Raw genomic sequence first — 21,834 nt, forward strand, 5'->3', positions numbered from 1 at the left:
TTAATGTTATGGGCTCTATAATTCACTATGTAATGGTATTCAAGTCTTAAAATAAAAGACAAATTCCAATTAACTATTAAATAAATGTGAAAACAGTAAAATTGATAGTATATATGAATAAAAATTTCACTTAAACTTTGAATCTTTGTGTAAGAAACAGACAAGAGTTACATGATCCAGTGCAAAAAGTTAAAAAAGCCTTCCGCACCTGTAGTTATTAGATGGAGAACTCAGATACACAAGCCAAAGATTTTACTTATTATTCAGTTATTATAAAGATTTCCAGTTTTTCTACAACCTGAGGTTTCCAGTGCAAGGTAGTATTATCTCCTTAATTAGTTAGACAGCAGCATGTTCTGTGTTCTGTGAAAACTGGGCTTATAACTATGTACTTGACAGAAGCTGTCAAGCATCAACTCCCATTGGTCAGATAAAACATATATTGTTCATGAATATATCTGTAGAAAACATGGAAGAAATTCTTTTTAATTTCTTGAGTGGCTGTCAAAATTTAGCAAAACATGCAGAAAATATAAATGAACAAATGAAAAAAAATGTTAACACTGATGGAGATAAATGTTGTACAATTTGAATGAAATTTGCTTCAGAGAATGTGAGGATATAGAGGGCACACAGGCTGTAGTTTCATGCCCATCTGTAATCATGAAATTAAAGTTCTCATAAGAAATAATCTAAAAATATACATACATCTGGTTGAAAGCTATATTTGCTTCTGACATCTAGTCATGGATGATGTATCTATGAACTATCAGCCTGAAGTGAGAGTTATAAAGTTAATAAAATAGTTGGAATCACCACTACTTTCCTAAAAAAACTCCTGTGATTGTAAAAACCTTCTGGAACTAAATACACTGCCCAACAAAATGTGAACACCCAAAAACACACAGATGGATGTCAATATAACTTTGCACACATACACACCATTAGCAGGTATGCAAATTATCAGAGTTTCAGGACTCTGTGACAGATAGAAAAGCCACTAGAGTGCATTAGTACTGTTCATGTTTTATTGTAGGCCTGGTAGGGTATATAATGGGTGTGAACAGCACCAGATGGTGAGCGATTACTGGGAAGGACATGGAGATGCCAAGTACTCATGTGATATAGCATTATTGGCAGCTGACAGAGGTTGAATGGGACCTTATTGTGGGCCTCGATTTTGTTGGCTGGTTGAAATGTGCAATATCTCATGTTGGAAATCACAGGAAAATGAAGGCAGGTATATTCGCTGTGTAGGTTCCCGCCAACTGTGTCTGACCACCACACAGAAGGATTATCAGATTGTGCACCAAGCACACTGAACCCATTCACATCCACACCTGCCACCCAAAGGCAATTAGTAGACATACTATAACATTCAGCATCCTACACCATTGGTCAGACTAGCAGCAGTTAGACTAGAGATTTGCTGTCATATATGTAGGATGTCGTAAACACCACATCACAAATGGGTGCTGTTGTAACAGCGACCAGAACGGTCATGGGGTTGTAGTGACGGAAACGTGGTGGGACCCACGGAGCAGCCCACGAACAATAACACAATGGGAGAGGACAGACATGACCAATGAAGGACCTTACGACACAAAACAAAAACAGACAACAAACTCACAAACCAAACAAGACAACCACGTCCACTCGTAAAGCAACACGAAAGTCAATACGCTGTCTAATGGGAGGTGATTAGTCCTGAGATGCACACGAGGTTAGACTGACAGGATGAGCAACAGGCAGGCGCTTAAGTACTTATTCGGGGATGCCACTATTGGCCGCTGCAACCACGTGTTCCACTGTGACGCCCTCACTCTAAATGTGGGCCAGGAGGTGCGCGCCGCCACAGCTTACAGCGCGATAGTACAGAGACCTCTACGGATCTTTGATGTACGTGACATCTGGCGGGGATTCAAATTCTGTGGCACGTGGTACCAGAGGTGCGTTTGGAGTTCTGCCTTGACTGGGAAGCATGGACTACTGATGAATGGTATCATATTGTGTTCACTGATGAATCACAGTTCTGCACTACCCTGGATGACCATTGTTGGTGAGGATGGTGGTGAAATGGGAGTAGTTCCATTTGTCCAGTGTTATGGAGAGGCAATGAGGTTTTACTTCTGGTGTCAGTATGGGAAACCATTAAGTATAATTTCAGGTCATGGCTGATAGTGATTGAGTAACTCTCACAGCAAAATGGTAAGCCACAAACTTCCTGGGTTTCATGTGTTACATCTCATGCAACACATGCTCCCATTTTTCAACAGAACAGTGCTAATCCACACATGGCACATGTCTCTATGAATTGTCTATTTGATGCTGAGGTATTCCTCTGGTCAGTAAGATTCCCAGATCTGTTCACGATAGAATGTATAGGACCATCGCAGACGCCAGTTCCACCTCAGTGCCAGTATCCAGGATATCGAGAACTATTTAGAACAGCTATGGGCCAGCTCACTTTGGGAGAGATTACAATGCTTTATGATACTGTTCCCAAATGAATCAGAGCATGCATCCAGGGAAGAGGGAGTGCAGCGTCATACTGATTAGCAGACTCATAATGCCAAGTCCTTACTAAATTTGCCTCAGTTTCCTAATTACTGCAGCAACATCACATAATCTCTCAACTCTTGAAGTATCATTTTGTTTTCTCCTCCACTAATGGGTGCATAACTTTTTTGTCAGGCAATGTATATCACATATCTGTTTTCCTCATAACCTTACCTTCTTTACTAAAAAAAAAAAAATAAATCAAAATATGGTATTCCCAATGATGCTTTAATGTGTGGTGACCTTAACATTGATTTTCTAGAAGAATCTGGCCTAATTTAGTGCTGTCATTCAATTGGAATCCATCTGGGATAGTGAGCCACAACAATCAGGCACCAACTAATCTTCACTATGTTGTGTTGATGGCTTATACCACAAGTCATTAAATTACTATTAGTTTGAAATTCCCAAGCTGTGATCAGAGTGACTCTTATCTTGAGAAAGGTCTCAATATTAAGTTACTGCTCTGATTACCTAAATTAGCTTAACAGTTTACATGAAGGGATGTCTACATTCATTGTGTTTACAGCTATAACTGCCTTTAGTTTTTGTTTTACTGTAAGAAAATCTCACTACATTAGGGCAGTTACTAGTTTTGTATAACTTCAGTGCTTGCAGAACTGTCAGCTGAACATAATCTAAAAACTTGGTACAATTTATCTCAACTCTGTAGGCCTTCAGGACTGGTTGTAATTATGGAATTAATAAACTGGCAAAACTGGAAAAAGAAAAAAGTTTATATAAGCATCTACACATATGTTGTTTCAACTAAATTTTATTATTTTTGTTCAATTTTTTCATATTAAACTGACCCATTATTGTGGTCTTCACAAAGGAGAAATGAGACTGCTGAAAAATTACTCTTAAAAGCAAAGTGTAGTTAAGCATGTTTTCTCACTTTTTTTAATGAACATTCTTTAACCATCTTGAAGGCTCTCTGGTCCTTTTTCTATCGTTTTACGAATGTATGCCAGCATGTGTGTCTTTCCGTACCAGAAAAATGTGTACTGTTTTTCTTTGTCTCGACACCCTGCTAGTACTTCCCACTGAACTGTATTCTTATAAAACTGAAGGAGAATAATCAGTAACATCTACACATATACTCCACAAGCCAACTTATGGTGCATACCAGAGAACATACATCTTGTACCAGTATCGTTTCACACATTTCTGTTCTAGTTGCTAATAGTGCGCTGGGAAGAACACTTAGGAGACTTACGATAAGATCAAATCCCTTCATTTAGTCCTCGTGGTCTTCTTGGGAGGTGTATGTTGGTGGAAGAAACACATTAGTGGAGTCCTCTATGTACACATACTCTCTAAATTTCAGCAGTAAATCATCCAGTCATAAATGTGTCTCTTATAGTGACTGCAGCTGGAGTTGCATTTAATATAACTCTGTTGCTTTTGAGCTTACTAAGCAAGCACATGATGACTCATGCTGCTCTTCTTTAGATCACCTCTGTCTCCTCTATCAGTTCTGTCTGGTAAGGGTTGCAGACTAAGGACGAAGTGGGGGTATTGTCTTTACCTCCTTGATGGGTGGACTGCACTTCCTAGGGTTTCTTCCAATAAATTTCAATACGGGATAGTTTTGTGTGGTTGTTACATATTAAAACACTCCATAGCCATACTTCTGGATATGTAAGAGATGTAATATTTTCCACTAACTCGTCAGCAATTGTGTCATTAGTCAGATTGGGAGACAGAGTTTTACATTAAAATTTATTTTACACATCTTCTTGTTCTAATTTTGACATTGTTTAACATGTGTATGCCAACAAGGCTTTAGCTACATTTAAATCTGTGACAAAGTTCTCTTTTGGTGCAACTTGCTAACATGGCAGTTGAACAGTGACAATTCTTTCTTATCCCTCACATCTTTGCTCATCACATAAGGTGTATTTTGCATTACACTTGACTTAATTCATTTATACTCAACGTTTTCAGCCTGTAGATGAGTGTTTGATGTTGAATGTTCAGGGAATGTGAAATATGTTATTACCACACTTACACAGAAATAGCATACTATCTTTGTCAACATTCCCATTGACATTCGTACTCATGTGAATCAAAATGTTTGGGCCTGTGCGCAGAACAATGTAGATAGAGAGGTAAAAATTGACACACATGCTTGGAATGACATGGGGTTTTATTAGAAACATAAAAAAACAAAGTTCACAAAATGTCCGACAGATGGCGCTGCACAGAAAAACGTCAGTGACTGCGCATGACAATAGTGTATAAAAGGAGCTGTAATGAGAGAGAGAATCAGATGCACCAGCAGTCACAGCATGTTGACATTACCTGAAAAGGTGCTTTTAGTGAAGCTGTATTATCAGAATGGGGAATGTGCTAGTTCAGCGTTACGATCCTATCACCATAGGAAGGGGATTCGAATGGGTAAAGGACCGTTGACAAATGCAGCTGTGGTGAGAATGATTTCGAAGTTTGAAGCCACGGGTTGTTTAGATGATTGACCCTGTAGTGGCCGACTGAGCACAAGGTGTAATGCTGCTGAGACAGTTCAGGAAGAAATGGAGACTGTAGCGGGTTCGTCTATGCACAGGGGAGTCAGCACTCGTGCAGTCGCACGTCGTACCGACATTATTTACACTACTGTTTGGTTGGCACTTAGGTGTACTTTCCAATGCTATCCATACAAAATTCATCGGCATCATGAACTGTTACCTGGCGATTTAGTGAAGTGGAGGGCATTTGCGGTGTGGGCGTTTCAAAAGATGGCAGAAGATGACGATTGGCTGAGTAACATGTTGTGGACTGACAAAGCTCATTTCACGTTTCGAGGGTCTGTCAATGCCCACAACTGCAGAATTTGGGCTACCAAAAATCCTAGAACCGTCCATTGCAAGACGAGAAATTCACGGTATGGGTTGGATTTACCACATCTACCGTTATCAGGCCTTTTTTCTTCGAGGAAATGCACGGTTCTGGTTTTGTAACTGCTACCGTGGCGGGTGAGAGGTACGCCGATATGTTACAGAATTGCATCATCTCCAGTCTGGCTGATAAACACCTGCTGGAACATACGATGTTTACCCAGACCTCAGTTGGTGCAATTATTGGCTTTGGGGTTACCTGAAGTTGCAAGTGTATCGTGATCAACCGTCTTCTCTAGGGATGCTGAAAGACAACATCCAACGCCAATGCCTCACCATAACTCCGGACATGCTTTACAGTACTGTTCACAACATTATTCCTCGACTACAGCTATTGTTGAGGAATGAAGGTGGACATATTGAGCATTTCCTGTAAAGAACATCACCTTTACTTTGTCTTACTTTGTTATGCTAATTATTGTTATTCTGATCAGATGAAGCATCATCTGTTGGACATTTTTTGAACTTTTGTATTTTTTTGGTTCTCATAAAACCCCATGTCATTCCAAGCATGTGTGTCAATTTGTATCTCTCTATCTACATTATTCCCTGATTTATTCAGTTTTCAAATTTATACTGACTTTTTGATCACCTGGTACAATATGTACAAGAGTCAGAAGGGACTAATAGGAGTGGACGACCAAGAATGAAGTGCTCAGATTAAAAAGGATGTAAGACAGGAATGTAGTCTTTAGCCCCTACTGTTCAATGTGTACATTGAAGAAGCAACGTCGGAAATAAGAGAAAGGTTCAGGAGTGAAATCAAAATTATAAGTGAAAGGATATCAGTGAAACGATTCACTGTTGGCATTGCTATCCTGAGTGAAAGTGAACAAGAATTAAATGCTAAATGGGATGAACAGCAGAAATGAGAACAGCGAAAAACTTAACATCACGACGGATGGTTACGAGGTAAATGAAATTAAGGAATTCTGCTACCGAGGCAGTAAAATAACCAATGACGGCTGGAACAAGGAGGACATCAAAAGCAGGCTAGCAATGGCAAAAGAAGTCTACTAGTATCAAACACAGGCCTTAATTTGAGGAAGAAATTTCTAAGAATTTACGTCTGGAGTACAGCATTGTATAGTAGTGAAACATGGACTGGGAAAACCGGAACAGAAGAGAATCAAAGCATTTGAAATGTGCTGCTACAATCGAATGTTGAAAATAAAGGTGGACTGATAAGGTAAGGAATGAGCAGGTTCTGCACAGAATCGGAGAGAAAGGAATATGTGGAAAACACTGATAAGGAGAAGGGGCAGGATGATAGGACATCTGTTAAGACATCAGGGAATGACTTCCATGGTACTTGAGGGAGCTGTAGAGGGCAAAAACTGTAGAGGAAGACAGAGTTTGGAATACATCCAGGAAATAACCGAGGACGTAGGTTGCAAGTGCTACTCTGAGACGAAGATGTTGGCTCCGGAGGCTAGTACGCAAAAAAGATGTTTTGCATTTGTGAGTTCAGTAAAACTGGGTCTGCGACTGCGGTAGACCGTGCATTTTGGCGTAAGTTTAACACTGGACCTCCAGCGAGGAAAAAGAGCACTGGTTGCTGGAACAAACAATTTGATGAAACTGGCTCTCTGTGTATCTGTGTAAAGGTAAAATCCCAGGACAACCACGTATATTTGAGGAAAACGTGGAGCAGATTCGGGTGAGCTTTGAACCTGGCTTGTTCCGCAAATGAATGAAGATTCAGGAGACTACATTTCCCAGCAGTCCAGCAGTAGCAGTAAGGAGCCTGCCCCCCGTCCCCCTCCCCCGGCATCTCAATGGTCGTTGTTTCCTGACAATGTATAAGGCATATGGGGAATGGCTCAGCACTTCACTTCTGGCCACTGAGGGCTCCTTATCGCACACCCTGTGATTTTTTCTTGTGGGGGTTTGTGAAAGATGTAGTTTACATATTACCCCTTCCCATGGATTTGAATGATCCAAGACAACGTATCACAGCTACAGTGAACTCAGTGATGCAAGACATTTGTCATGGAGAGCGGGATGAATTCAACAACCATCTAGATGTTATCCGTACAGCTGGAGGAGGGCATGCTGAAGATGTAAACTTCCATGTATGTATGATCAAATGTAATTTACAGAACTAACATGAAACATATAGTTCAGGAAATATAGGCAATAGAAACTGTGTCCATCTTTTTTAATCGCCCTGTCAATACAGTTACTGTTACTTCTCACATCAGCTAGCTTTCAGAGGACACTTCTGCCGTCTAATATTATATTAACACAGTCTTCCTCTGATTTTAAATGAAGAATGTTACACTCTGCAATTAGCGGAACTGAATTCTCCTCTCCCTGCTGGAGGGGTTCTCTGTCCTAAAAACTTGTATGTGCACACGACGCGTACTCTACTATCCTAGCAATTGCTTCCTGCACATAATGTATGCCTGACCTATCAAGGGGGCCAGAGGGTCCTGCAATTCTCTTCACTCGAGAGTAGCAGTAGATAACTACACGGCCAAGGTCATCACAGAATCATCTGCTCCACTCGGTTGCAATCCACAGGACCGCAACTTGTTCAGGAAATGATGCTGCAAAATGCTAGCTCGTCTTTCACCCTGGGTGCAAGGCTGACTATCTTCACCAATTTAACCAGCCATGTGTAGGAACCGAAGACAGCCTTAGAATCCAGGCAGCAGGCGTGGTGGACCATGCTCCGCATATCTGAAGAGAGCGTTGGTTACTGGCCTTTCTTTCTGACGTGACTATTATTTCCCTGAGGGGTTCCATCGCTCTCCTAACATTGGAGTGACCAGCAAACCTACTCAGACCTTTCAGGGACATTGGCCTCAGCCTCTACAGACGACGCCTCCCATAGTGCCTTAAATGTCCTCTCAGCAATGTGCAATATCTCACATCTGCTTTTGAACTGTAAGATGACAATTGTGCGGCCAGTAGCCATTTTGGCCTTCCACCCAGAGAAGCTAGTCACTACTTATCATCTAAATACTAGTGCTATGCTGTTTCTGGGTGTTGCTCTACCTTCAAGGGTTGGAGCCCTACTATTTGCAACGGCCGCTAATTCTAACTGAATCAGGCGGATGTGACGCTGTGGTAGCGTGAAACTACCCTACTGACTCCGATAACTCCACAACAATATTTGCGAGCTACGCAAACAATTAGGAAAATGAGAAGCACTGCTCAGCATAGACAATAAATAAATATCTACAGATCACTTACAAGCATCTAATAATACAAGTGAACCAGCCGCTCTACACAAGGAAGCACTACACTACCTAGTCAGCTCATCCGATACTAAGGCTCACAAAACACACAATCATAAAAATTAATGAATAGGCATCGTGCAGTGGTCTGGCCTGATCGAGGAACTACGTTTTTCTGACACAGACAGTTAAGACAGTTAGTCAGCACTTCTTCACAGAAGTACGCAATACAACGACTAAGCTAAACGCTATATGCAAGCTAGATACCGCTGCTATAAACGGACTACTACTGCACTGCAAACACTTCCAAAGAATCTACAGCAAGTTCCTAACTTCATGAACATTGTATGAACATTCTCTTCATGATGTTATGTTTGGCAAACGTTCCAGTTGCAGTAAGTCATACTTGAATAACTTGGATTTTGGAAACAATATTTTAGGATTTGGCAGCTTTTGGTAACTTCATCAGACTTTGTGCTATATCTGCACGGGGATAAAATGGGTTTAGGAACAATTTTTGTGAAATAACGTGCTTTACCACACAAACTATTATATGTATAAGCCAAGAACTCAGGTTTTATAGCAAGTGGATTTGATGCGCTTTGGAAACCTGCGCACTTACTGTTCAACTATCACTTCAAAACTTGGTACTTATTGATACGCTATCATTAATTGAAGAAGCGATGGTTTGATGTCTAAGGAATGACATGTCCACGGTGACAATTGTCGTTCAAGATGACAAAGATCATGCGAGAGGGAAGCTAATGTGCGAACAGGTAGATCCTGCTCTGAAGTAAAGAGCGATGAGCAGGAATGTTCTCCCACCACGTTCAAATTTTAAAGGAGATAAAATGTTGGTACACTGTAACATTTTTTATTTATTAGAAAGTATGATCTTCATCTACTCTTATTTCTTACGCTTCTTTTGGAGGATGAATGTGGAAGAGGTAGGAGGGGGAGGAGGCTCGTTTATAAATCCCTCTCCAGCTTTCTTACCGTAATATTTCACTAAATACTGTGATCGAGTCTTTGTTCTTGAGTTGGACGATCCAGAGACAACCTGAAGAGATGGGGCTTCATAAAAGAAGATACGTCCTGTGATTGTGGACAAGAACAAACCACAAGCCACATGCTCCAGTGCCTCTTGTGCCCTACATCCTGCACGAAGATTGATCTCCTGCAAGCCACTCCAAGCGCCTTGGAGGTTGCAAAGTACTGGGCACATATAATATAAATACATGTTTCTGACTAGAGAATTTTCTCCTGTGATCTGGATCTAAGTTGCGAGTCATGTAAATTGACAAATGGTTTTACAGCAAAATCTCTGCTGATAGTTGGGTCTACAAACAAGCAGTTGAAACCTATTGCACTATACCCTTCAATCCTCATAGGGAATTTTGTCGTAGAAAATAGCCCATAGCTGGATATCAACAATTCTAGGAGCCCACATTCAGTACTACTTGACAGAAAATCGACATTAAATTCTTCACAAACAATGTTTCTTCAAAGTCTGCATAAACTTACTAAAACTGTTTCTGGCTGCTTTATCAAGCGTCAGATACTTCCAACTAGTGACCCGTAAGCGTCAGTAGTACTAGCCTCTGACTCACTATTGCGGTACAGCATTCAATGACCTCTTCAATACACGACGCGTTAACATGAAGGGCGTGCGACTTAACTCTATTTTTCACATATGTAGCCTCTCCCCCTTTCTTCTTGTCGGTTCTACTGTAGTACAATGTTAACTGTTTCAATTGTAAGCATCGGGTGGTTATAATCAAACATTCCCTATTTAATATATTATAAGACGGAAACTAATTACCGTATGAGTATCAAACTTGGTGCCATTTATATCCAAAGTATGGGGTGCACGATTTCCATGCGTCACAGCGCCGCCGTCCAATTCCAACTATGGCCACAGGTGCCATGATCAGTCATCGTGATTTATACTCTCACACACCTGATCAGTCACAGTGCACTTTTTGACGTGTCAACATGAGTTTGGACAAAAGGAGCAGGGCGTTATTCGTGAAGCTCTATTATCAAAACAACTTTAATGCTGTAGCTGCACTTCGAGAACGTTGTTGGCTGAAGGGATTAAGGAAGGGTCCTCTTTCTCCACCTGCTGTGAGGAGCATGATGAAGTTCGAATCAACTGGAGAACTGGGCGTCGCTCCGGGAGGCAGCCGACCACCGGTTGCGCCACGAGTATTTGGTGAAATCACTGTTGCTATGGCAGACAATGATGCACGCAATTTCTGATCGCCAGGCAGTGCACGTGCTGTGTTGCAACAGTTGAACATCCCGTGGTCCACTGTACGGAAGGTGCTTCGAACCATTCTCAAATGGTATGCGTACGAGATCCACATCATACAGCAGCTTGCACCACAGGACGCATAACGACGTGTTGGCTTTGCTCACCACTTTCTGGCAATGATTGAAGTTGACGAGAGCTGGCCCTGGTCCATCCTATAGATAGACAAAGTTCATTTTTCTCTGATGGGTGAGGTGAACAGACAGAATTGCCGAGTGTGGGGATCTTCTCCTCCAGTCGCTGTTCATGAAGTTCCTTTGTATGGTGAAGTGTCACCGTATGGGCTGGCTTCACGGCTACGTTCGTCACTGGCCAATTCTTTTTTGAATAGACTGGCGCTCAGGGATCAAACACGTGCAGAGTGACCAGCCAGCGTTACTGCGATATGCTTCGTCAGCATGTCATACCTGCTCTATAGGAGAGAGACGCATTGAACTCAACAGTTTTCATGCAAGATGGGGCACCACTGCATATCGCTCATGAAGTTCACCCTCTTCTCCGAAACACTTTGGAAACGATTGAATTATCAGCCGATTGTTTCCAAATGCTTGGCCGGCACGATCACCTGATCTCACTCCCTGTGATTTCTGGTTGTGGGGTTACCTAAGGACAGGGTTTACCAGGGAAACAATCACACATGTGCTGATTTGAAGCGTAGCATATCAAGAGATGTAGCCAGCATACCTACGGAAACGCTTTGTTCTGGTGTGCAGAACGCAATCCTGCCGTTTCAGACTCTCCTGGACACTGATGGGCGCCATACTGAGCCTCTTTTGTAGCAGTAATGATGGTTCAAATGGCTCTGAGCACTACATTTATACTCTAGCCCCTAGAACTTAGAACTACTTAAACCTAACTAACCTAAGGACATCACACACATCCATGCCCGAGGCAGGATTTGAACCTGCGACCGTAGCGGTCGCGCGGTTCCAGACTGAAGCGCCTAGAACCCTCGACCACAACGGCCGGCTCGACCTACTATCGATATAAACCCGTCCAGACGATAGCAGCTTCACCTGGCGAGGAATGACTGCTGGTCAGACACGTGCACGGTGCATGTAGCATTAGTGAGCATGCTGTCCGTGTGTGGAATGGGAAGGTGCGCGATCTATCTGAGTTTGACCGAGGGCAGAATGTGATGGCCCGGAGATTCGGTACGAGTATTTCAGAAACTGCACAACTTGTCGTGTTCTAGGAGTGCTATGGTGAGTGTCTTCAAAACATGGCGACACCAATGTGAAACACGTCGAGACGTCGTGTGGTTGGGCGTCCATCCCTCATTACAGATATCGGACGTCGTAGACTGGGCAGACTGGTAAAACAGGACAAGTGGCGAACTGTGGTGGAACTAGCATCAGACTTTAATGCTGGGCAGAGTACAAGTGTGTCTGAACATACAGTGCACCGAACACTCCCAACGATGGGTCTCCGCAGCGGATGACCCATGCATGTGCCAATGTTAACAGCACAACATCGGCAAATACGACTGAAATGGGCACGTGACCATCGGCACTGAACCATGGCAAAGTGGCAGATCGTTGCAATGGTTCGATTAATCCCGATACCTTCATCATGGCGACGGGAGGGCGCGAATCCGTCGTCTTTCAGGGAAACAGCTCCTTACCATCTGTCCTGTGCGACGGAGGCAGCTGACGGCGGCTCCATTATGACTGGATTACATTCACGTGTGCATCCATGGGTCCAGGGGAGCTAGTGCAAGGAACCATGATGGCCAAAGAGTATCGTACACTGGTTGCAGACCAGGTAGATCGCTTCATGAGAATCATGGTTCCCGACGGCACTGGCATTTTCAACAAGCTAAGGCGCCATGTTAGAAGGCCAGGAGCGTATACTGGAGTGGTAGAGGAACACAGTGGCGAGTTTCAATTGATGTGCTGTCCCCTCCCCCCCCCCCCCCCCCAAAACTCGCCAGATCTAAACCCAATTGAACAAATAGTTCAAATGGCTCTGAGCACTATGTGACTTAACTTCTGAGGTCATCAGTCCCCTAGAACTTAGAACTATTTAAACCTAACTAACCTAAGGACATCACACACATCCATGCCCGAGGCGGGATTCGAACCTGCGACCGTAGCGGTCACGCGGTTCCAGACTGTAGCGCCTAGAACCGTTCGGCCACCCCGGTCGGCCCAATTGAACACATCTGTGATGTAACTGAACGTGGCGTTAGAGCTCGTAGCCACCCTCCCAGGAATTTACGGGAATTAGGTTACTTGTGTGTGCAGATGTGGTGCCAACTCTCTCCAGCGAGCTACCAAGGCCTCATTGCTTCCATCTGTTGTTATCTGTGCGAAAGGTGGACGTACCAGCTATTAGGTAGGTGGTCATAATGTTTTGGCTGATCAGTGCAACTAATCATGTTTTCCGAGATCCTTCTCAAAAGAGCCTAAATCATAGGTCACATCGCTGAGCCCTGCACTTAACTTAAAATTACTACTTACATGGAAATTACTTCTGAAATGGTTTTGTATCCGAAAGGGTTTCGCTACGGAGTGAAAAATTATTCCGGCTGTTTTGTACGTCTGCTCTCGAACTTCTTGAAGTTCTTTCTTTCGATCACAATCTCCAAGGTATTAACGCTACGGTGCTGGATACACGGCGGATGGGCAAAAATATGGAAACACCAGACACAACACATAACTGTAGCTAATACGGTGTAGGAAAACGGTTGGCATTCGAGACAGATGCCACTCGTCTTGGAATCGATAAATTCTTTCTTTCTCGGGCCTTTGTCCCACTCCAATGTGGGGTTGGCTTGTTATGACGGATTTGGCAGTGTTAATTACAGAGGGTGGCCGGATGCCCTTCCTGCCTCCACCCCAAACTCCCTGGGCTGGATGTAGTGTACCCCAGCTGTCTGCGTCTAGTGTAAGTCACGAAAGAGTGCGAACATTTTCAAATGTCTGTGAGTCCTGTAAATTAGGGGAACTTGGGGACCAGCCCAGTATTCACCTAGCGGGACGTGGAAAAAAGCCTAAAAACCACCAGGCTGTCCGGCATACCGGCCCTCGTCGTTAATCCGCCGGGCGGATTCGATCCGGGGCCAGCGCACCTGCCCGAGTCCAGGAAGCAGCGCATTAGCGCTCTCGGCTACGCTGGCGGGTCTTGTCTTATACCTTTCTTCCAGCAAAATAGTGGCAAGTTCAGATAACGATGCTGGAGGTGGATAGCGATCACGCACCCTTCTCACCAAAGTAGTCCACAGAAGGTCAATACCAATGAGGTCTGGTGACTGTGGTAATCAAGATAGATGTAGGAGATCATACCTGCGTTCACAAAACCAGTGCTGGACAATGAGAGCTGTGTGAACGTGAGACCTGTCGTCCAGGAACATAGCATCACCATTGCGAAACAAACATTGTACCACGGGATGAACCTAATCAACGGAAAAGGTCATATAAACCTTGGCAACAATGCGACCTTAGAGAGTAACCTTGATGCTCGTGGAATACCACGATATATTTGCCCAAGTCATCACTCTTGGGGCGTAAACCCGACGAGAAGTTGGAAACAGTGTGTGCAACGAGGCTGATCCGACCGAATGATTTTCTTACGCTGCTCCACAATCTACGCTTCAGCACCATGTTTTCCTGTTGTGGCCATTTGCATCACTGATGAGTGGTTTTTAGAAATCCAACTCGCCGTTCAATTGCCTCCTTATAGAGCTCCCATCGTTTTGTGGTACTGACGCCCTGAGTTTGCGAGTGCGGCATTCAGTTCTGTAGTGACTTTTACAGCTGCCGTTCCCTTATTTTTCGTCACATGCTCTCAAGTGACCGTATTTCACGATCACTCAACACACGCAATCGTTCGTGTTGTGATTTAGTGGATTATGTTTTCCCGATTTACGTGTGTGAATGTAGTATAAACATTCTGTAAAGTGCCTCTTCAAACGTCCAACACTTCGGCTACCTCGGTTATGGAAGCTGTCACCATACGAGCACCAACAATTTTCCCCACTTAGCTGCGACATAAAGCACTCACAACTACACAGAACAATGTTCTGACCACGACTGACACTTACAAGGCACTGAGACATGGCACACGTGTCGTTCATGGTCAAATATAACAGCGCCACCTGCAGGCTTCGCTAGCATGTGTATTTACTTTCAAACATACGTTTGTCGCTATATTTCCGTAACTTGCCCAATCTCTGCAGGCTAGACTAAAGCTACCAGACTTTGCAGCTGCTCCTGGATCTTTTCACTGGTTAGGAAAGCCTGACTGTAATCCAGTCTTCTGGTCTAGCCCCAACATTACTATCGCAAAGTGCATCTTGCGAAACTTTTACCTCTTCTTATTGCCACATTTCTCTAGAAGTCTACTACCATTAGTGGACCAAATGACACAAAAATGTTCAAATGTGTGTGAAATCTTATGGGACTTAACTGCTAAGGTCATCAATCCCTAAGCTTACACACTACTTAACCTGAATTATCCTAAGGACAAACACACACACCCATGCCCGAGGGAGGACTCGAACCTCCGCCGGGCCAAATGACACACGGCTATAGCGATTATTTATTTATGTCCCCCTTCCACCTAAATTTGATGTAAAAAGTGAAGATTTCACAGCTTCTGGCGTTTTTCCAGTGATCATACTCCGATAAGATGTAGCTTTAGGAACACCGTCCACGCGAGATTGGGTACTGCCAAGTGTCAATGCCGGCACGTGACACGATAAGGAAAGTATTTAAGCGGAGCAGAGGTGAATGGGGAATCACTCTAACGACGATACGATACAAAGTGGAAATTATCTGACGTAAGTCACTTCGACAAAGGCAGATTCTTAAGACCGATGGTTGGGCATCTGGCATCTGGGAAACGGCGAAGCTGGTCGGCTGTTCGCGTGCAGCAGGATTGGAGGGGATGTGTGGCACATTTTACGACAGAGGGTAATACTGATGTAGGCACAAATGTTTCGGGATACCCATTCAGCGCACATTTGGTTGTACGAATAAAAAAAGAGAACATTATCTGCAAAAGATTCTCAGAGCAAGCAAAAGAAAATTATTTGAGAAAGTTCTTAGTTTCGTATGAACAAAAAATTCGAAGTTTATCCTCTGACGAGAGAACTCTTTCTCACTATATCCCCTCCTTCTTGAGAAGTTTCTCTATGTGTGTCGTACGCCGCGTCCGGCACAGAATACGTGCGTTATCTTACATTTCACTTCAACTCGCTCAGACAGGCAAACTATTCAGTATACAAATATGGAACTAGCATCAATGTGTTCTGGAAGAGTTGCACTACGTTTCGATTTTAGTTTTATGTGCGGCAACAAATTATTAAAGCGAATGGCTCTGAGCACTATGGGACTTAACTTCTGAGGTCATCAGTCCCTTGGACTTAGAACTACTTAAACCTAACTAACCTAAGGACATCACACACATCCATGCCCGAGGCAGGATTTGAACCTGCGACCGTAGCGGTTGCGCGGTTCCTGACTGTAGCGCCTAGAACCGCTCGGCCACTCCGGCCAGCTTATTAAAGCGATTACGGACAGTTTACGAAAGTGCATTTTCTGACGAAGTTAGCGAATTTTCAACACACAGGAAACTATTTTGTTTTCGAAGTTAGGTGAATGCATTGTGAAACGGAATCCTAGGCATATAGCACATTTTCATCTACTCCAAATCCGAACTCTGTCAGAGTTTTCTAATACGAGATAATTTTGGTTAAATGTGACGCATAATAGTCTGCTCGTGTGTCAAGTATTTAGGCGCCACCCGTGCGGTTTCGTTACAAGAAACAGACCGCTAAGTTTTTAATAAACCAGTTGTTAATTATTCTGACTTGCCTACTTATTTCTGACATAATAAAATATAAGATTTATGCTGTAAGAAAACGTGATGATGAACATCTGAAAATGACAGTGACACCGTTCTCTGGTGTATACCTAAGTCATCCTCTACACCTGTTTGAAAACCCGGGTCTGCTAAATAGCACAACAACTTTTTTGGGGAGGAATTTCACCAGCCAAATAATGTTTTTATTGTTAAACTTTATAAACTTATGTAGTTTCTCCCATCAATATTTGTTCAGGCTACGAATATCTTTTTTTACATTCTGAGCAACTTACGTTCTGCCATTTTTACTAAAAAAGCTCGATAAAACTTAACCTCAACAGAACTTTCTCAGCTCAAAGTATGCTACAGAGCTCCCTATAAAAAAAGAAAAAAAAAAGTTATCTGCTTGCGAGAAACTTCCCTAGTTTTGTTCACACGAAATCTGAGAACGTTCCTCGCATTGAGCAGTTTCCCCCACCCTTTTACTCAAGCTGTGAACATTCTCAGATGAAGTATATTGTCCGACTCCCTTTATTCATTCAAACCTGAGAATAAAGTGTGTTCTTCGTTTTATTCATACGACACATTGTTGAACTTTGGACTCGACAGCAGGCGGACGGCCGGAGTGGCCAAGCGGTTCTAGGCGCTACAGTCTGGAACCGCGCGACCGCTACGGTCGCAGGTTCGATTCCAGCCTTGGGCATGGATTTGTGTGATGTCCTTAGGTTAGTTAGGTCTAAGTAGTTCTAAGTTCTAGGGGACTGATGACCTCAGAAGTTACGTTCCATAGTGCTCAGAGCCATTTGAACCATTTGGGACTGATGACCTCAGCAGTTAAGTCCCATAGTGCTCAGAGCCATTTGAACCATTTGAACAGCAGGCGACCTCTACGTGTTCCCATGTTGATCCAGTGACATCGTCAATTACAATTGCGGAGGACATGGGATATTGTGATCTGTCAATGCATCAAAGGAAACATGTAGCCTGGTCAAATGAATCACAGTTATACCTTGTCGATACTCATGCCTAGATATGATGTCATCAAGGCGAACGGCTACTCGAACATACTCTGCACCATGGGCGCATACCCGGTAGTCGTCTGTTATGCTATGGGGAACATTTCCGTGAGCTTCCATGGACCTGTGGCAGTACCCTAAGCCACTAAAGCATTTATGGTCTACATTGTTACATGATACTGTCAAACAGAGAGAAAGGTGATCTGTTATAATAAAATGTGTGGATAAGAATTCTAAGTGAAGATGGCAAAAATTCCGTTATTGGTAACTTGTTTCAGCTCATTGACGAGCAGTGTAGGCATGTCATGTTGAAGCAGTATCGGCCTGTTTAATCAGCTTGCTTTCCATGGCAGCCTACACGTCATACGAAAAAAAAGGGTTTCCAAGCCCTTGACCTATAAGGTGCGCTGCACCAGAGCCTTATTGTGGAAACAGTACTGGCGCACTTGGCCGATCTCTTTTGCAGGGTCTACACGTACGGTTGGACACGCCTGCAGGAGGGTTGAGATGGATAGAGGAGGAGATGGAGAGGGGGGGAGGAGGAAGGGGACAGGAGAGGATCGGTGGGGAGGGAGGTGGCAGGAGGGGATGTCCAGAGAGGGAGGGCGAGTAGAAGATGGGCAGTGACAGAGGGAGTGGAGCAGATGGACAAAGACAGGACAGTGTGAGATGGACAGAGGGAGGGGGAGGTGGAGATGGGCAGAAAGAGGGGAGGGAAGAAAGATGGGTTGAGAGGTGGGAGAAGCAGATGGACAGATAGGGAGACGAGGAGGTGATGGACAGAGAGGGAGGAAGAAGAAGAGGAGGAGGAGGAGGAGGAGGAGGAGGAGGATGATGAGGAGATGGGCCAAAGGTAGGTGAAGCTGTGGAGAAAATGCCAGTCTATGCATATTAGGTTGGTCCTCATTTTTTCGAATTTCGTGTTTCTTCACGCATACCCCTAGTTTTTTTCCTTTGTTTTAAGAAGAATTTTAAGACCTATTTTATGGAAACTGAAGACTAGGAACTCTTGGTGTAGTGGCCAATAATTTGCGTCATGTAACTAGACATTTTTTATTACTGCTTACAGGTGTGCTTGACTGCTGTCGGCTGATAACAATCCATTCGTATCTTACATTAACTTCTCTTTCCCTTACATTACATGCCACCTTAAGATCTTTCGTAGCCTTTTTGGCACTTCGTTAGGAAGTGTCTGAATACCAAGAAAAAATAATCTTGCTTAAGAAATCTAAATATATGCTCAACTTCTTCAACATGTGAAACTCTTGATTACAGTGAACTTATCACTCCGCTGCAGAGTGAAAATTTCATTCTGGAATATCTCCGCAATATCCCTTCTTCCTGGAATATTAGACCCGCAAGTTTTTCAGAACAGCTTCTGTGAAGTTTGGAAGGTCGGAGATGAGATACCGGCGGAAGTAAAGCTGTGAGGAGGTGTTGTGAGTCGTGCTCGGGTAACTCAGTCGGTAGCACACTTGCCTGTAAAAGGTAAAGGTCCTCAGTTCGAGTCTCGGTCCAACACACAGTTTTAATCCACCAGGAAGTTTCATATCAGCGCACACTCCGCTGCAGAGTGAAAATTTCAATCTGGAGGTCCTCGTCTCCGGTTTCAACAAACCAGTTCTTTCAATTCTTCTTAAAAGGGGAAAAATCCAGGGAGTATGAAGAAACGCAAAATTTGGATAAATAAGGATCACCTTTACCTATGTATAAAGTGAGATGACAAAAGTCTTGAGACAGCGATATGCACATATACAGATGGTGGTAGTATCACGTACACAAGCTACAAAAGGGCAGTGCTTTGACAAGGCTGTCATTTGTCCTCAGATGATTCATGCGAAAAGAAAAGGTTTCCGACCTGATATATGGTCACACGACGGGAATTAACAGACTTTGAATGTGGAATGGTAGTTGTAACTAGACACACGGGTCATTACCTTTCGGAAATCGTTAGGGAATTTAATATTCCGAGACCCACAGTGTCAAGAGTATGCTGAGAATAACAAATTTCAGGCATTATCTCTCACCACGGACAGCACAGTGGCCGACGGCTTTCATCTAACAACCGAGAGCAGAGGAATTTGCATAGAGTTGTCAGTGCTAACACAGAAGCAACACTGCGTGAAATATCTGTACAATGTGGGATGTTGCGTCGAACATATCCGTTAGGACACTCCGGCAAAATTTGGAGTTAATTGGCTATGGCAGCAGACGACCAACGCAAGTGCTTTGCTAACGGCGTGACGTTGCCTGCGATGCCCGTCCTGGGCTCGTGACGATATCAGTTGGAAACTAGACGACTGGAAAACCATGGCTTTGTCAGATGAGTCCTGATTCTAGTTGGTAAGAGGTAATGGTACGGTTCAAATGTGGCGCAGACTGCTCGAAGGTACGGACCCAAGTTGTCAACAAGGCGCTATGCAAGCTGGTTGCGGCACGTTAATGGTGTGGCTTGTGCTTACTTGGAATGGATTGAGTCCTCTGGCTCAACTGAACCGATCATTGACTGGAAATGGTTATGCTCGGCTACTTAGAGACCATTTGCAGCCATTCATGGACTTCATGTTCTCAAACAACGATCGAAATGACAATGCGCCCATATCACTGGGCCACAAGAACATTCTGGACAATTCGAGTGAAAGATGCGGCCATCCAAATCGCCAGACATAAATCCCGTCTAACATTTATGGGACGTAATTGAGGGTCAGTCCTTGCACAAAATCTGGCAGCATGACTCAACGTTTCTGCAGCGACCTTTCAATTTCTTGTTGAGTCCATGCCACATCGAGTTGCTGCACTATGCCGGACAAAATGAGATCTAACTCGATGCTAGGAGGTATCCCATGACTTTTGTTACCTCTCTCTCTCTCTCTCTCTCTCTCTCTCTCTCTCAATATACACTCCTGGAAATGGAAAAAAGAACACATTGACACCGGTGTGTCAGACCCACCATACTTGCTCCGGACACTGCGAGAGGGCTGTACAAGCAATGATCACACGCACGGCACAGCGGACACACCAGGAACCGCGGTGTTGGCCGTCGAATGGCGCTAGCTGCGCAGCATTTCTGCACCGCCGCCGTCAGTGTCAGCCAGTTTGCCGTGGCATACGGAGCTCCACCGTAGTCTTTAACACTGGTAGCATGCCGCGACAGCGTGGACGTGAACCGTATGTGCAGTTGACGGACTTTGAGCGAGGGCGTATAGTGGGCATGCGGGAGGCCGGGTGGACGTACCGCCGAATTGCTCAACACGTGGGGCGTGAGGTCTCCACAGTACATCGATGTTGTCGCCAGTGGTCGGCGGAAGGTGCACGTGCCCGTCGACCTGGGACCGGACCGCAGCGACGCACGGATGCACGCCAAGACCGTAGGATCCTACGCAGTGCCGTAGGGGACCGCACCGCCACTTCCCAGCAAATTAGGGACACTGTTGCTCCTGGGGTATCGGCGAGGACCATTCGCAACCGTCTCCATGAAGCTGGGCTACGGTCCCGCACACCGTTAGGCCGTCTTCCGCTCACGCCCCACATCGTGCAGCCCGCCTCCAGTGGTGTCGCGACAGGCGTGAATGGAGGGACGAATGGAGACGTGTCGTCTTCAGCGATGAGAGTCGCTTCTGCCTTGGTGCCAATGATGGTCGTATGCGTGTTTGGCGCCGTGCAGGTGAGCGCCACAATCAGGACTGCATACGACCGAGGCACACAGGGCCAACACCCGGCATCATGGTGTGGGGAGCGATCTCCTACACTGGCCGTACACCACTGGTGATCGTCGAGGGGACACTGAATAGTGCACGGTACATCCAAACCGTCATCGAACCCATCGTTCTACCATTCCTAGACCGGCAAGGGAACTTGCTGTTCCAACAGGACAATGCACGTCCGCATGTATCCCGTGCCACCCAACGTGCTCTAGAAGGTGTAAGTCAACTACCCTGGCCAGCAAGATCTCCGGATCTGTCCCCCATTGAGCATGTTTGGGACTGGATGAAGCGTCGTCTCACGCGGTCTGCACGTCCAGCACGAACGCTGGTCCAACTGAGGCGCCAGGT

The 21,834-nt window shown here is 44.4% G+C and overlaps 1 protein-coding gene across 1 annotated transcript in view; it reads right to left on the reverse strand.

The window, feature by feature from the left end:
* Positions 1-21,834, reverse strand: part of LOC126174871 (dual oxidase) — a 557,146-nt gene that overhangs the window by 14,608 nt on the left and 520,704 nt on the right. The window lies entirely within an intron of this gene.

This window comes from Schistocerca cancellata, chromosome 3, assembly GCF_023864275.1.
Source record: "Schistocerca cancellata isolate TAMUIC-IGC-003103 chromosome 3, iqSchCanc2.1, whole genome shotgun sequence".
In the NCBI taxonomy this organism is placed as follows: domain Eukaryota; kingdom Metazoa; phylum Arthropoda; class Insecta; order Orthoptera; family Acrididae; genus Schistocerca; species Schistocerca cancellata.